At 51.3% G+C, this 13,505-nt stretch overlaps 1 protein-coding gene across 21 annotated transcripts in view; it reads left to right on the top strand.

The window, feature by feature from the left end:
* ATXN7L1 (ataxin 7 like 1) overlaps positions 1-13,505 on the top strand; it is a 237,868-nt gene that overhangs the window by 162,750 nt on the left and 61,613 nt on the right. For 2 of the 21 annotated variants that reach the window (XM_082691840.1, XM_082691835.1), the window contains exon 1: positions 7,980-8,115. The exons of 14 other annotated variants lie outside the window; for them this stretch is intronic. The gene's annotated coding sequence lies outside the window, so the exon portion shown is untranslated. 5 more of the 21 variants (XM_082691848.1, XM_082691838.1, XM_082691849.1 and 2 more) reach the window with 5 other exon arrangements.

The raw sequence follows: 13,505 nt of genomic DNA, 5'->3' as shown, positions 1-13,505 counted from the left end.
TGCCCATCCAACCCCAGGAACCACACTGCAGAAGTGAGGAGCCCCTTTGTTCCCGCATGATTCTAATCCACCCCCAAGGATGCGGTCCCTATGACACTTCCCTCTTCCTCCTCCTGTACTGAGGTTGCGGGGTTGCGGGGTTGCGGGAGGACTTGAGGCTCGCCTTTGGAAGGGGCCCAAAGTGTGTGTTGGTTTGTATGCTCTCAGATAGCGGTGATTATGGGGGCTCCCACTCCTCCGAGTAAATAACCTCACGGCCAGAGTGAATGAAGGGACCTGGAGGGAACCTATAGGCCTTTCTGATGGAGCTAGAGAATGGAAAGGTTTCCTAGTCTTCCTGCCCTGAGGCTTTTGCATTTGATTAGCCAGTCCCGCCCACTCTGGAATCCTTGAGAGAGTGAAGGCACAGCCCTTTGTCCACCTCTCAGAGCAGAGCACGCCCGCCCCTCCCAGCCCCTCCAGACATCCGCCTGCCAATACCTTTCAAATACCCTCCTTCCTTGCTTTGATCCTTGCCGCCCGCCTGGAGAGAGCCTTGGTTGGATTGATAATTGATTGGTGTGTCTGGGCCCCTTAGCAGCAGTAAGCATTTGTGGGTCCCCCTAGGGGTCCACTCCTGGCCCCTAAGGAGTGGTTTGGCTGGGCCGCACACTCACTGGGAAGCCCAGGGTCTGGCAGGGTCCTGGAGGCTCGGGAGGGCCAAGGCATCCAGGCAGACTTGGGGATTGCCAATTCCCAATGCCAAAGGCAGCAGTTGGCGTGACCCTCTCAGGGCCAGATTTGAGTTGGTTTGTCAAACCTAGGAGAGTTTGCAGGTGGCCACCTCACTTGCTAGCCCACTCATCCCCTAGGTCTTATCCTTTTCTGGAACAACAGCCATGACATACAGATTAGGCAGAGTTTGGTTACTCCTCAGCGGTGGCTTAGTCATCTTCTTTCACCCCAGATGCTTGTGGCCCTAGGGGGACCTAAGCCTCGGGCCACCGGAGAAGGCAGGATTTGGCAGTCCTCGGTGACCAGTAGACTGTCCCCACTTGGACCTTGCTACAATTTGCCATCAAAGTGGCACGTCTCAGACTAAGGAAGAAGCTCCATTTGCTCCACAGCATCCTTTGCTTCCGAGCTTAGGACTCTGCCCTCTGTCCTCTTCTCTTTCTCTCCAATCTGGGGAACAGCGAGGGTTTTTAGGTAAATCAGTTGCATGAATTTGCTAGGGCTGTCATAACAACGTACCACAGCCTGGGTGGCTTAAACCACAGAAATTTATTTTTTCACAGTTGTGGAGGCTGGAAGTCCCAAGATGAAGGTGCTGGCAGGCTCGGTTTCTCTGGAGGCCTCCCTCCTTGGCTTGCGGATGGCTGTCTTGCTGTCTCCTCATCAGGTTGTCCCTCTTGTATCAAAGGGCTCCAGACCTCCTGGAATAGAGCCCACCCCCACTGGCCTCATTTTTAACTTAATCACCTCTGTGAAGGCCTTATCTGCCCATTCATCCAGTCACATTGCGAGATACTGGGGATTGGGACTTCAACATACGGATTTGGGGGCGACATAATTCAGCCCAAAGCGCCAGTGCACTGAGCCTGGTGCCACCATAGCTCCATTCCTTAGCTGCCTCAGAGCACTGCCGCACCAGCAAGATGTCGAGGTTCATCTGTGCCTTGTTCCTGCACATAGGAGTGTAGAGAACCAGGCACCGTCTCTCTGTGTGGGTGTACAGTCAAAGGGAACACAATGAGAAAAGGACAAAATATGTTCAAAGGCACAAGAAGCAGTCACCAGTGGCGGTGCATGTCTGAGTAAGCTTTCATGTGTCCTGTGATAATTTTTTGATGATTTCAGCAGCTCCCCTGCCTTGAGGAAGGGTGTTTGTTGTAGGGGTGGTCTGGGCAGGGGTAGCTGGTAGACCATTGGGCCCCAGAAATCATCTGACAAAGTGTTACCTTCCCTTCTGGGCCTCTTCCTCCCGGTGCCTTTCTGGGCAGACTCCCTGATCTGTGAATAGATTCGTTGGCCTGATCCTCTCAGTGTCTTGCCAACAATTATGTATATATATTTAAATCTGCCCTCAGTGTTCATTCCCTCTGGAAGTTGGGAACCCAGCCTCACATGGGCTGGGAGAGGAAAATTTAGCCAGTTATGTCTCCCATTTCAACAGCTGCTCTTTTCCCAAGGGCCTGTGGGTGGCCGTCCATGTCCTTCCCTCTTCCCTTGCTGTGGGACATCTTTGACCCCGAGATGCTAGGAGCCAGCAGGTGGCCCCCTGATAGCCCTTCACACAAAATTTCCCCCAAGGTCTTTTTCTTCGGTAAAGAACATTTGTTCCCTCAGAAGGTACCCACCCTCAACCAAGGCAAGAGTGGGGTTCCCGGGGGCCCACCTGGAGAATGGCAGAGACGAAAGCCTGGTGTTCTTGGAAACTGCCGCCCCACTCAGAAACTCACGGATGAGTTGTGGTCATGCTTGCTCAAGCCACAGGGAAGCTAGGAGAGGAGAGCTAGGAGCTAGGAGCGACCCTCCCAGCCCTTCATTGCGTACTGGGTTCCTGCTGCAGATGACTCGAGTTCCGGTCTCCACCATGGAGAGACGATGTGTTCCTGCAGGCTAGTGGGAGGATCCATTACCCTTTGTGAGCCAGCCTGGATTTTGGTCGGAGACAAGGAAGAAGGGGATTGCTGTCCCGAGAGGAGGTCAGGCGTCTGCTCCCTTGCAGCAATCCAGCTGCTCCGTGCTGAAAAGCCAGCTTCCGGCAGCCTCAACGCTGCTACTGGTTCCTGCTAGGTTTAACAGGCGGGTTTCTGCCAGGGAAGTGGGGGGGAGTCTGGGTTATTTATAATGGCAATAATCATAAAACTCTTCTTTTATGTTTGCATAGCCTGACTCAACTTTTAAACCTTTTTTTACGTGCCTGATCTCATTGACTCCTCCTTATAGCCCTGGGAGGACAAGTATGGTTAACCCCAGAGCATGGAAATTCTGGGAGGAGAGCCGGGGTTGACACTCCAGCTCCTGGACTCCAGTGCTCCTTCTCTTGATTTCAGCTGCCTAATGTCTGTATTTGGTTGCCAGTAAGGTGGTAGTCTGGGAGCGCACCTGGGTGGCTCAGTCAGTTAAGGGTCTGCCTTCGGCTTAGGTCATGACTCCAGAGTCCTGGAATCAAGCCCTGTATCGGGCTCCCTGCTCGGCGAGAAGCCTGCTTCTCCCTCTCCCACTTCCCTTGCTTGTGTTCCCTCTCTCTCTGTGTCTGTCAAATAAATAAATAAAATCTTAAAAAAAAAAAAAAGGAGGTAGTTTGAGAATGGGAAAACCAGGTAGTTGGTTTTTTTTTTTTATTGTGTTTCCTGTCAGTTATAAAAGCAACATTTGATTGCTCACTCTGTGCAATGCCCTGCTCTATGACCTTTATGCTTAATCTTCACCACCACTGGTAAGAAGATGGGGGTTGTTAGCCCCGTTTGTCGGTTGCCCATGAGATCCTTCCGAGGGAAGATGAAGAAATGTGGGCTAAGTGACACACCTGCGCTGAGTGGCCAAGAGTGCTGTTCACGGATCACGGTCACTCTAGGGGATGCGTGTCTGCAGTCACACACTTGGCCGCGTCCTCCTCCGCGTTCTGGGGTTTGGAAGAAGGATGGTATTGGCGGCAGGCTTCTCTAGTTTGCAGGTGGCAGATTTGGGAGGGAGAACGGATACGTGAATGGATCAGGGTCCAAAACGATTTCAGCAGGCCAGACTAAACTAACCCGATGACATTTTTAAAGGATGCCTGTGGCTTCGTGGCGTGGCAAGAACATGTGTGAAATAAGACTTAGGGGTGATACAGTTACCAGAAATTAAGAAATCGAGGTTGGCTCTCTAGCTGTGTGGATAGAAGGATCATGTCCAGGATGGACAGCTACAAGCTGCTCAGATCCCATCAGACCCCAGTTCTCTCTTCTGAGTTCCACAGTTTATGAAGGACCGACAGTAGAGCCGAAGACAGCCCAGAGATGAGACTAGTGAAAATGATGTTTTGTGAGGTATGGTTTAAAAAGATGTCTGGGGTGTTTAGCCGGGAGAAAGATTTCAAGGAGCAAGTATTTGGCAAGGTGTCAGTGAAAGGGAAGTAAGACTGGGTCAAGGTGACTCCCACAGAGCAGAAATGGGATTAACATGCAACATTGCAGAGCTGCTCAAGGAGGGGAGGAGGCTCCAACAGCCAGTGGAAATGCCGTGCTGTCCCACCTGGTGCACGCTTGGAAGGCGCCATGCACATCAGGCCTCCAAGGGGAGAAGCCAGGCTGGGCAGCCCCACGGCCAGAGTGCTAGGGAGGCAACAACAGTCCCAAGAGGGGGCTGGCAGGGATTAGCAGAGAGTGATTATCTGTCTCTTGGGAGTCTGTTACTCTGTCCCAACGCCAAGGTCTAAGATGCCATCATTGGTGGCAATGATGATTCCGTCACGGGAATGACAGTTTCTCTGATGGAAATGACGGTTGTAGCAGAGATGAGGGGCTGGCAGAGGGGAACTGTGCCTCAATGTCTGGTGTGTGTGTGTGTGTGTGTGTATGTGTGTATGTGTGTGTATGTTTGTGTGCAAGCACATGTGTGATACTGTTTGAAGTAAATTCACACTTCTTCGTGGACCCAAATTGGCCTTGTTTGAGAACTATCCTGGAGTGCCTGTGAGCTGTCTCCTACTGACCACCTTAATTCCCTTAACTTAAAAATTACCTCGTTTAGGGACACCTGGGTGGCTCAGTTAGATAAGCAACCAACTCTTGATTTCGGCTCAGGTCATGATCTCAGGGTCATAATCTCCTCACTTAGAGCAGTCGGCTTCTCCCGCTCCCTCTGTCCCTCCCCTACTCTCTCTGTCCCTATCTCTAAAATAAGTAATTACTTAATTTTAAAAATCACATCCTTTTAGTGATTCCAAGAAGGGTTTTGAAAGTAACTCTGAGTTATCCTTTGTATTTTATATTTTTTTAAGGATTTCATTTATTTATTTGACAGAGAGTGTAAGCAGGGGGAGCAACAGGCAGACGGAGGAGGGAGAAGCGGGCTTCCCACAGAGCAGGAAGTCAGAGGTGGGACTCGATCCCAGGACCCAGGGATCATGACCCTCGCCAAAGGCAGATGCCCAACCGACTGAGCCACCCACACGCCCCAGCCCTGATATCCTGAAGCAGTCTGTTCCTAGTATTACTATGAACATTTGTATACAAGGATTTGTTTGGGCACATGTTTTCGGTTCTTTTGGGTATATACCTTAGGGCAGAATTGTTGGATTCTATGATAATTCTGTGTTTAATTTTTTGAGCAACTACCAAACTGTTTCCTTTCTTTTTTGTTGTTTTTGAGAGACGGAGCATGAGTGCAAGCGGGAGGAGGGACAGAGGGAGAGAGAGCATCTTAAGCAGGCTCCGTGCCCAGCGTGGAGCCCGACACAGGGCTGGATCTCATGACCCTGAGCTCATGACCTGAGCTGACATCAAGAGTCAAACCCTCACCTGACTGCACCACTCAGGTGCTCCCCCAAACTGTTTTCCATAGAGGCTGCACCATTTTAGTCCCACTGATAGTGCCTAAGGGTTCCAATTTTTCCACATCCTTGCCAACACTTGTCATTTTACATTTTGGTTGTTTTGGGTTATTTTTTATATACAGCACCCTAGTAGGTGCAAGGCTGGAGCTCGTTGTGGTTTTGATTTGCTTCCTACTGACTAATGATGTTGAGCATCTTTTCATGTGCTTGTTGGCCGTGAGCATATCCTTTGGAGAAATGTCTGTGTTCAAGACCTTTGCCCATTTCTTAACTGGGTCGAACCTGCCTGTTTTTGTATTTAGAATTAAGGTTCTAACGTTAGAGCAGTAGAGGTAACTATTGCATCTTTTTATCATAAACCATCTGTTTGCTGAGAATGTAGGCCACCAACTCATTCCCTGGGTGCCGGAGGTAATCGGAGAGCACAGGGTGAAGGAAGCAGGGGAAGGTGCTCCAGAAGGATCAAGGGTTCTGGGAGAGTTGACCCCAGGAAGCTGTTCACAGCTCTTGCCCCGTGGGCTATCCTGGAACTCAGCAGAGACTAGGAAAGCTGTTCACATTGGTCTCTGGAAAGGGTAGGGCTTCTGGGCCACAGAGCCTGCCCTTTCATCTGTGAAACATGGCAGCATCCTGCAGACCTCCTCTTGACAGTCCCCTAAGCGTGGGAAGTGTACCCATGGGCCCTTGACCTACTGGCCTAGGGTTCAGCAGAGAAGGCTCATAGCCTTACCCACTACAGGCAGCCTGTCTCTAGGCAAAGCTGCAAGTAAGCTGGAAAGGAGGCCCGGACGCTCCTTCCAGTGAACCTGGGTCAGGTTGGTGGTCGGCTCACACCCCCTCATTCCCACTGGCTCCATCCCAAAGAAATGGAATTGTGGAGACCAGTTCTGCTTGGCCAACCAGTACTACACCCTACCTGTCAGAAACTGATGAGTTCTCCTTCATTCTGGGAAGAAACTCTAAGAGAGGAAAGGGAGCCAAGAATCCAGAGGCCCGAAGTCACGTCCTCTTGAATTATTCTCCTCAGGAGACTCCCTCCGGCCGGCTTCGGTTATGCTGGTAAGCCATTGAGGGAATGGTCCCAACGTGGGACGGTCTTGAAAAGGCAGGAAGGCCCTGCTTCATGTATGTGGCCTTGTTTGAGAGGATACTGTCTTCCCCTGGGCTGAAAATTCTCCATAGAGCTGTACTTCTGTGGCTTGTAAACCCTTTGTCTCTTAGAAGTTTGTTTTTAATTCTTATTAGAGGGCATATGTTCCTCAGCCAGGATTGACTTTAGATTTATTAGTTAGTAACCAGGTTTTACTAAAAAAAAATGTTGGAACACAGCAGAGATCTCAGTAGAAGATAAAATTGCCCAAAATGCACTTTGCCACCAGATTTTTTTTTTTAATTGAGGTGAACTTCGCCTAACAATTTTTTAAAGATTTATTTATTTATTTGAGGGAGAGAGAGCTGGGGGCGGGGGGAGAGAGAGAGAGACTCAAGCGGACTTGACATCGAGCGCAGAACCTGACCCAGGGCTTGATCTCACGATCCTGAGATCACAGCCTGAGCTGAAACGAAGAGCCGTGGGAATTCAGTCGACTGAGCCACCAAGGTGCCCCCTCACCTAACACTTTCTAAAGCATACAGTTCCGTGGCAGTGAGTTTGTTCCCAATGCTGGATTACCATCGCCTCTACCTAGTTCTAAAACATTTTCGTCACCCCCAAAAGAGCCCTTATACCCATTAAGTAGTCCCTCCCCGCTGCCTTCTTCCCCAGCACCCCCGCAGTCACTGATCTGCTTTCTGTCTCTGTGGATTTGCCTGTTCTGGATATTTCTTTTTGTTGTTGTTGTTCTGGATATTTCTTATCAGTGGAATTCTGCAACACGTGGCCTTTTGTGAACTGTTGGTTTTTTTTCGGACCGTCATCTTCCCCACCAGTCTCTATGCCAAGCTCAAGGAATGAACTCCCTTAATAGCCGGAATGAATGAAAACTCCCCTCTGGAATTAGTGGTTAAAATGTCCCACAAAAGTATTTTTCAGTCTTTATAACGATGTCTCTACTCTTGAAAGCACGGGGCCAGGCATTGCCGTGGACTCTGCCCTGCGTGCTGGACGGGCCCTGGGGGAAGGAGGAGTGGAAAGGCCTGAGCTCCTGCAGGCGGCCCGGAACCAGGCCCAAGCGGACAGCTCCGGGAGCCGGACCCATGCAGTTTGCACGTGGCCATCAAGCCAGGGAATGGGGGTGGGGGTGGGGGTTGTGGCAGGCCCACCCACCCACCCACCCAACCCTTCCCAAACACCGACTGCTCAAATCAGCCCCCAGGGGAGCCCACGGCCTCTGACACCACCTTGTGAGTGCAGTTCAGGAAAACCCAAGTTCATCTGCCAAATTCGGGATACAGCCCTGACTGTTCCGGGCTTTTCTTTCTGCCTTTCCCTAATCGCATCTGGGCGTGCTCTCTTAAAGGGGAAGTGGTGCGTTCTGACTGGCCAGGGCCCTCAGCCAGGAGCCAGGAAACGGCTCCCACGAGTCGCGTCGCCCAGCGTGTCACTGGCTCAGCCTCCTTATCCAAACGGCAAGGCTGTCTCCCCGGGATGTGTAAGTGTGAGCACAGGGCCCGTCTGCCACACAGGATGGTGTGGGGCTGGGCCCAGGTCACGGAAGAGAGAGCCCGGCAGGCGGAGCGTGCTGTCAGCCCACGATCCATTTAGCAAGTCCGAGGTGTAGCACAGACCGCGCTCTGGGGCTGTGGGCTGGCGCGGGAGCCCCAGACAGGGCTGAGGCATGCGGGGGGGAAAGGAGCTGCCTCAGAAAGAGGTCAGGAGTAGGAGGCTGGGTTGGGGACCAGTCTATTTTGGACAGCCCTTCTGGAGGCACTAACCTCGGGGCCTGGGAAGGAGTGGAGTGGAAAATTTTCTGGCACACCTCCCCTAGCCGCGGGAACCTCACCCACCCGTCACCCCCTCTTCTCTGCACCTCTGCGCAGCTCACTTAATGCATAGACCTCCCCGGCCATCAGTTTGGTCATTTTTATATGTAATTTGCATGAAGAAATAGTTCGGGTCTCTTGCCCTCGAACTTTGAAAATCACTTGACACTCGGGACTTGTGATTTTTCCCATTTCCTACTTGGGGGCGGGGTGGGTCCTCTGTCCTGGGTGTGCCCATAGCGGGCCCTGGGCAGACGCTGCTGGCCGGCCCCCCACCCTCCTACCCCGGGTAGGCTGGCCGGCTCCCTGGGGTGGCTGGCAGGGTACCTGCCCTGGTTTCTTGCTCAGGTTTTGTTTCCTGTGTGCCCACGGTGACGTAGAGGAGAAAGCTCATACCGGCTCACACACACAGCCACTAACTCAGTCGCCACAAGCAAGTGACTGACGGTCGGAAGAAAGACCCTCCATCTATGTTAGACAGCCTTCTGCCCGGGTTTTTGTGCGCATGTGGTAGTCAGTGGGTGATCTTCAATCAGGTAAAAAGGCTTTGTTCTCCCCAAAATAATTCAAACCTTCCACTCCTGAAGAAGGAGGGCAGGGGCAAACAGAAGGGGGCTGGGAAGAGACAAAACAAGTGTGTGTGTCTATACGCACATATTGACAGGGTACAACCACACCCTATTTCAAGACAACTTCCTGTTTGCCACTGCCAACTGCCACTCCAAGGAGAACAGAAGTGGTTCCGTTATTAGTGGTTGCTGCAGGACCCCGGCAGCCTGTGGGGTGAGTGGTTCTGGGTGCCGCCGTGGGCTTCACAGGGAGCTGAGACCTCGCAGCTTCTCTTGGAAGAGGCTGTGACCCTGCACTCTGGAGACTGGAGGTCAGGACAGAGACAAATCGAGTCCTGGTGGCCTCTCCTTCCTTAGCCTGTTTTTTTTTTGTTGTTTTTTGTTTTTTTTTACAACAGCGTGCTCCCAGAGGATTCTTGTACATGGAATCGTTTTAATTCAGGGGCAGGGAGAAGGAGCTACCCACTTAGTAAGGCTATGCCTTGTATTTTAAAAAAAGTCGACGTTTTCATGCGGATGGGGAACTTAAAATAAGTGAGTTGGCACTTATCACAGTAAGTGAGTTGGTCGCTACCTCCTTTGGGTCATCAATCCTCCCAACACTCATTTCTTCGATGCTGAATGCAGCAAGTGCCTATTAGGGCAAGACACAGGGCCAACTGCCAGGGATAAGAGGGAACGAGGCACCTGCCCTCGAGGTGACAATGACAGGACGCCTAGGCCAGTCAGCCAGGGATGACAGCATGAGATGTGTGGCGAGACAGGGCGCATCAGTGTCTGGGGGGGGCACCTGCCTGCTTGCAACCCTATGACGTGGACAGTGTTGTTCCCATTTTATAGGTAAGGAAACTAGGGTTCGGGAAGTGGGTTACATTATCTGCACAGTCACAGAGCTAATGGGTGACAGGTCTGGGATTTGAGCCCAGATCCTTCCAATTCCAAAGACAGCAGTGTCTGTCCACATTTCCTGTGACTCCCAAAGCTGGCACAGAGCATGAGAATCACCTCAGTACCTTTCTTTTTTTTTTTTTTTTTTTTTTTTTAGATTTTATTTATTTATTTGACAGAGAGAGAGCAGGAACAGTGGGGAGGGGCAGAGAGGAAAGCAGGCTTTTCGCTGAGCAGGGAGCCAGATATGAGACTCCATCCCAGGACCCTGAGATCATGACCTGGGCCAAAGGCAGATGCTTAACCGACTGAGCCACCCAATGGGTACCACCTTGGGACTTTTAAAAAATACAGATTTGGGGCACCTGGATGGCTCAGTGGGTTAAAGCCTCTGCTTTCGGCTCAGGCCTTGATGCCAGGGTTCTGGGATCGAGCCCTGCATCAGGCTCTGTGCCCGGCAGGGAGCCTGCTTCCTCCTCTCTCTCTGCCTGCCTCTCTGCCTACTTGTGATCTCTGTCAAATAAATAAATAAATAAATAATAAAAAATACAGATAAAAAAAAAATACAGATTTGGGGGCCTTGGCCTTGCTGCACCGAGTGGTCCCAGAGATAGGGGTATGGCCTGGCCCCTTTCTCTACCTCTTGCTGCAGGATCCTCCCCACCTCCTGTGGGGTGTGGACAGGGCATGCCCGCGACAAGGACTCTTTAAGCACTTGCCGCTGGGGAAAAGCTACTGATGGGAAGATTCGGTCCAGCTGTTCAGGTGTTTTAGACATTGGGAATCCCCATTCGAATATCTTCTCCCCAGAGACACAGCAGTCCATGCCTCCTGCTTCACCCAGCTTCCAGCTTCCTGTCACACCTGTCCCTTTGGCACCCTGGGGCGGGGACGAGGTTAGCTGTGCCAGCCTAAGGTAGAATCCAACAGCTGGAAGCCACTAGTTTTCGCCTAAGCTTTGGAGGCTCTTGTGTTTGGACTCGTGCAGCTTGTGCAGTCGGTCTGTTGGGTGGTTGTTGGAAGCAGTCGTTCTGATGGAAGACTTAGTACCATACAGAGGAACTTCTCAACCTCTCCACTACCGTGTTGGCTCTGGTCACATGAGGACAACCCGGATAACAAAAGGCCTGGTATTATTAAGAGAATCGAGGCTCTGGCTGCAGGCAGAGTCCCACAAGGCAGGAGGGCTAGTCCTCGGGTCCTGCCGGCAGCAACCTTCCTCCACCACTCAGGGCGACCACGTGGTGGCCAGCCCGGGATCTGGAGTGTCCCCCATCCTGAGGGAACTCTCTGGCAATGACAGTGTCTCGTCGCGACCATCCCAGTGTGTGGCACACAGTGTCGTGCCTAGGAAATGCTTTACATGTGGATGAACGCATGAACGGGGGTGACTTAAACACGTTTGACTCCTTCCTACCTTTGTATTTGCACCTGTTCGCCCTCCTTCGCCCCCTCTCCAGATTAAGGATGTGTTCGTAGTTGGTTTTATTCCTTTTGATTTTTTTGTCTTACATGGACTTAAACAGCTGTAACAAAACTAACCCTATTAAGCAGTCCATCCTATATCCTTATCTTTTTCCCCATCCGTCTACATTATGTATTTGTATAGATGGGAGTGTGTGTGTTACATTTTTTTTTGTTTTTGTAAAGTAATGATTCATGGTTACACATGATTTGTGATATTTGTGATTTCCTTGTGGGCTTGGGCACATGATCTCACATACACCTTTCCTTAGGTTGGGATAATAATGAACCTTGTTCCTGTCATTTTCAGTTGTTTTATTATAGATCATTCAGGTCAGTTGTGATATTTTTTACTATTGTAAACAGTGCCACACTGAGGCTATCTTTGAACTTTTTTGCAGTGGGGGGAGGGGGCGAATGATTTCCTTGAGGTCTGCTTTCCAGACTATAGTTACCAGATTACCAGATCAAAGGCTATGGATTCCTGTTTGGTTCTTGCTATCATCACTGGTTGGTCTCCAGAGAAATGTCATCCCTTGAAAGTACCCCAGCAGTGTCTGCGTGAGTTTGTTTCCCCAGAGGTCTCTATTTGCTGTGGTTTTTTCTTAGAGCTAGGTTTGGTGCCTCTTGAGGACTGGGGCTCACCCCTGAGGGCTGATGGAAGTATTTTAGGGCCCTGGAAAGTCCCTGGGACTCCCCCAAATCATGCCCAGCAGGAGGTGATGCCAGAAACTTGCACCTTAGTATAAATAACCAAGAAAAGGAGAGGGAAGAGCTCACAGGGGAGATAAAGAGGATCTCAAGTTCTCTAGCTTCAGAGTTGTGTCTCAGGCCAGCTCTGAAAATGGGAAATGCTTTGTGAAGAATCATGGGAGAAGCGCGTTGCTGCAGTGTAGAGGGGAAGAGAACGTCCAAGCAGGGTGGCCTGGTGTGGGAAGAGTGTTGGCTTGGGCTGAGTGGACATGGGCTCTCCTCTCAAATGGCAAGGGCTGCATGACCTTGGTCTGTTTCATAACCTTGCTAAGCTTTCATTTTCCCATCTATAACAAGGAGGCTAACAGCATCCTGTTGTCGGGCTGTTGGGTAGATTGCGTGAGCTGGAAGGCAGGAAAGTAGCTTGCACGGTGCCTGACGCAGAGGCACTCAGGAGCGCCATCTCTCTTCCTGACTGAATGAATGGACAGAGTGACCAGATGACCAAGAAACCCAGCTAGAGCTTGGAGGGATTTGAGAACCAAGCTGGCACGACCCACCAGCCCACAGTGGCATCTGTCTAGGTGCTGCAGACGGTGCCTGCTGACTGGCAGTGGGTAGGAGGTGAAAAGGGTAAAGAAGACCCAGTATACGCTGATTGGTGGTAGGCACCCATGCCTTCGGAAGCACTTCCACTCAGGCCGCGGTATTTTTTTTTTAAGATTTTATTTATTTATTTGACAGAGATCACAAGTTGGCAGAGAGGCAGGCAGAGAGAGAGAGGGAGGGAAGCAGGCCCCCTGCTGAGCAGAGAGCCCGATGCGGGACTCAATCCCAGGACTCCGGGATCATGACCTGAGCCGAAGGCAGAGGCTTAACCCACTGAGCCACCCAGGCGCCCCGGCCCTGGGATCTTTTTAAAGAGGTCCTCTGGCCTGAGGAGGGAGGAGGCATTCCAGAGGGGCTCACAGCACTCTGGCAGAAGACACGGCTCTGCCTGCCACAGTCCCTTGACTTTGCTGTGTCTTCATTTCATCCGCTGCTGAGAAAATCCCACCAGGTCAATACACTTCCCCTAACCACCATGGCACTACATTTAGTGTCTAACGACCATCGTGGCAAATGAGACCGCAGGCTCAGATTCTAGCCCCCACTCTGCCTCTTAATTGCCTTGTGACTCTAGACAAGTTTCTCTAACTCGGGCTGCCTTCGTGTCCATGGCTGTAAACCGGAGACTACCTGCCTCAGGGGCCGGGACGCAGGGAAGGTGTCAGGTTTCCTGTGCCGGGGTCCGTGCTGCACCCCTTACCTTCCAGCTCCAGTTTTCTTTTGGAAGACGGTCACTTGGAATTCGGAGTTGTCCTTTATGGACAGCATCCCGACTGCGGCTCCTACTGCAGATGGAATCCATTGATAAAACGGAGCCGGGCTCATCATCTGCCAAG

This window comes from Mustela nivalis (assembly GCF_964662115.1).
Source record: "Mustela nivalis genome assembly, chromosome: 12".
Lineage (NCBI taxonomy): Eukaryota > Metazoa > Chordata > Mammalia > Carnivora > Mustelidae > Mustela > Mustela nivalis.
Note: the sequence above shows the minus strand (reverse complement) of the source record. Positions and strands in the feature narration are given on the sequence as shown.